Source organism: Oxyura jamaicensis, chromosome Z (genome assembly GCF_011077185.1).
Source record: "Oxyura jamaicensis isolate SHBP4307 breed ruddy duck chromosome Z, BPBGC_Ojam_1.0, whole genome shotgun sequence".
NCBI classification, from domain to species: domain Eukaryota; kingdom Metazoa; phylum Chordata; class Aves; order Anseriformes; family Anatidae; genus Oxyura; species Oxyura jamaicensis.
The window spans coordinates 42,085,198-42,088,820 of NC_048926.1; the positions used below are offsets into that span (position 1 = coordinate 42,085,198).

A 3,623-nucleotide genomic window follows, 5' to 3' on the forward strand; every position below is an offset into this window, starting at 1 on the left:
AACGAGAGAGAGAACGAGAGAGAGAACGAGAGAGAGAACGAGAGAGAACGAGAGGAAGGAAGGAAGGAGGGAAGGAAGGAAGGAAGGAAGGAAGGAAGGATAAGGATAAGGATAATAAAAAGTGTAAGGTTAAAATAATAATCATCATAATTTAATGTAGGCTTTAATCTCCTTATTTTCTTTAGTAGTGAAATTTCCCTCTCCTCAAAACCAACACCGGAAACTGTATGCATAAAACAACCAGATCCCTCTGTGTCTTCACCAGACCCTCAACTTCATGTGAAAATACAGTCCTGTGAATCATTTAGTAGAGCATTCAGCACATGTTGGGACATACTTTAATGACAGTTCTGCTCAAGGACTGTGTTTCACTTCCTCACACAATTAATTGCATTATTTGTCAGAGTTCTAATGAAGATGAGTTGTTATGTCTTTATACAACTGTCTTGGGGGAGAGAGACAGCCACAGAGACAGGGAATTTGGACAGACATACATTGTTTATCAGGAACAGAAGTAAGGAGATAATTAGTCAGAAACCAGAGGATACTTTGGTAGGTCTGTTATAATGATTTTATTGTCTCAGGTGAATCCTAGAAGTCCCTGAAAGCTGAATATTAAGGAACTTGTTAAGAGCAAGGGAGGAAAGGAAACAGACAGAAGAGATAAACAGAAAACATCAGAATACCTTAAATATAATAAGTATCTAAAAGGCCTGCAGTTGCTTGCCTGTAGTTCCAATTGATATATGCCACATTTAAAACTATTAGAAAGCATTTCTCCAATTTCTAATACTGTTAAGGAAGCATAACAACACCTATCAGTACAAATTTTATTCAAATTTCAATGAAGATATCTAAATTAAACTGGAAATTTTCCAAGGACCAACATGAGATCATAGGATCAAAAAATCATAGAATATCCCAATTTGGAAGGGAACCACAAAGATCGTTGAGTCCAACTCCTGGCTCCACACAGGTCTTCCCAAAAATTCAGACCAAATGACTAAGAGCACAGTCCAAACTCTTCTTAAACTCTGACAGGCTTTGTGCCATGCTACATCCCTAGGAAGCCTGTTCCAGTGCACAACCACCCTCTCGGTGAAGAACCTCTTCATTATATACAACCTGAACCTCCCCTGTTGCAGATTGACTCCATTCTCTGGGTCCTGTCACTGGTCACTAAAGAGTATAGATCAGCACCTGCCCCTCCACTCCCCCTCATGAGGAAGCTGTAGGCCACAATGAGGTCTCCCCTCAGCACCCTCTTTTCCAGGCTGAAGAAGCCAAGTCACCTCAGCCACTCCTTATATGTCTTCCCCTCTAGGGCCTTCACCATCTTTATGGCCCTCCTCTGGATACTCTCTAATAGTTTCACATCCTTGTTATACTGTGGTGCCCAGAACTGCACACAGTACTCGAGGTGAGGCTGCACAGCGCAGATTAGAGTGGGAAAATCACTTCCCTTGACCAACCTGCAATGCCGTGCTTGATGCACCCCAGGATAAGGTTGGTCCTCCTGGCTGCCAGGGCACGCTGCTGGCTCCTATTCAGCTTCCTACCAACCACAACCCACAGAACCTTCTCTGTGGGGCTGCTGTCCAGCATCTCATTGCCTAGTCTGTACATATAGTCAGGGCTGCCCCTTCCAAGGTGCAGGACCCGGCACTCGCTCTTGTTAAAGTTAATAAAGTTGGTGATTGCCCAGCTATTCAGCCTGTCTAGATCAGATATTGCTCAGCTCTCATCTGTGCAGATATTGCAGTTACCTTCAGATTTTGACTGAAACAGGGTCTCATCAAGAATGGATTCTCTCACTGTGTAAGATGCTTCCCTTGCTTTTTTTTTTTTTTTTTTTTTTTTTTAATCCAAATTAGTGGCAAGATGCACAACAGATCACAGAACTGAAATAAAAACAAAGCATAAGAACAATTTAAGACTTGCTCTAATTCCAGGCTTATTACAGCAAAGACAAAGTGAGATAAGTGTTAATGTTCTGATACTCTATAATAAAATTGGGAATTATTGAAACAATGTAATGAATGGCTATTACAACAGAGAACAACCATTATATTTCTATAATAATAATACTCTTCAGTCAGCAGACACCCTTAAACCCTGAAAGATATCAGTTCCAAATATTTTTTGCATCAATGGGGCTTGGCTTCAAAAGAAGTATCTGCCCAGATTCAACTGATTATTCACAATTTTGTGATTCTGAAAGCAAATTCTTAAATAACTAGATCCTTACAATCTATACAGTGAGATTCTGCAGCAAGACTTTGTTTATTCTGGGTAAGTACTTTTTTAACCAAAATTCTGTATCTGCACAGATTTTGGATCTTAGACCCATAAAGAAAAATTTAGTTAACGTGATACTCATTGAACTAGCAGGTAAAATAAACATACATATGCACATATATAGAATATTTCCCAGCTTCCAACTTATGTTATTTTAGGTTTTTCAGTGACCTATTCAACTAATTCCATCACCTTTATCAGTTAGCATTCTACAACTAGGGTTTATTTACTCAACTCATGGAGAATATTTTCAGCACCACATTTTCATGACAAATTATTGTTATTTTTTTAATCTTCCTTAGCTTTTTCCCAGTACAAACGTGTAATCCTGATCAATACTGGTAAACATATCTTCTTAAAAAAAGTTAAATTGACATACATGTCTACTGCTCATATAGTAACTTATTTCCCAGTTCCTTTTTACCTTCCTCTGAGGTATACACTGTCAGTAATTTTCTTGCTGTCAGCTGATACATGCTTTCTTTGCTTTTCTCTATCTGGCTAATGCAGTTCACCACAATACACTATATTTTCCCTTTTTAGTACCACCTGAGGGCCAAACAAAAAATTTACAGGAGTCAGGTAGGATTTATGAACAGCTTAAGCTCACTCTGTTTTTACAATATAAAGAGGAATATCACCAAGCTGCTAACACCCCAGGATGAGGCATAGCATGTTTATAAAACTGGCCTCCCTAAGACAACAAAGATGTAGCTTTTTTGTAAAAGTGTTTCAGGTTACAGTCATTTTTGTAGAATACTTGATGAGCGGATACTCAATGCCGGCACCTTCCTTTTAAAACTAAAGTATTGTTGTGCAGACAAGGGAGGGGAAGGGGAGAGGTGGGGACGGGGGGAAGGGGTTGGGGAGTGCGGGTATTGCTTTCACTTATTCAAAATTTAGAGAAAAAAAAAAAGAAAATCCCCGGGTAATATGTGCCTGCAAAGATGCTGAAAGACAGAACGACATGCAGGAAAGGAGTAGGTAGCCATCATGAAGAATAAACCTGCTATTAGGGAAGAATTAAGGTCATGTAAAGGTTATTTTCCACAGTGTCTTTTTATGGTTTCTTTTTTATTTTAAGGATTCAGTGGCATTTTCACACGTAATTTTGTTACAATCATATTGCATTCAAAAAATTTCATTGCATTCAAAAAATTTAAGAATTGAGTGTACTTTACTTTTTGTAAAGAGGAGTATCAGAATGTATCAGTCTGAGTTATTTTACCAAATCATTCATATAGCTCTGATTTGTGTCTCTCTATATGTGTACTTAATGTCTACCTGTCCTATGACTTTATAAAATAACTATCCCAATGGTGTAT

At 38.5% G+C, this 3,623-nt stretch overlaps 1 long non-coding RNA gene across 1 annotated transcript in view; it reads right to left on the bottom strand.

The window, feature by feature from the left end:
- LOC118156730 overlaps positions 1-2,340 on the bottom strand; it is a 23,786-nt gene extending 21,446 nt beyond the window's left edge. Inside the window, exon 1 of the long non-coding RNA XR_004746408.1 lies at positions 1,767-2,340. This is a non-coding gene — a long non-coding RNA (uncharacterized LOC118156730). The remainder of the gene's footprint in view (positions 1-1,766) is intronic.
- Between the last annotated feature and the right edge of the window lie 1,283 nt (positions 2,341-3,623).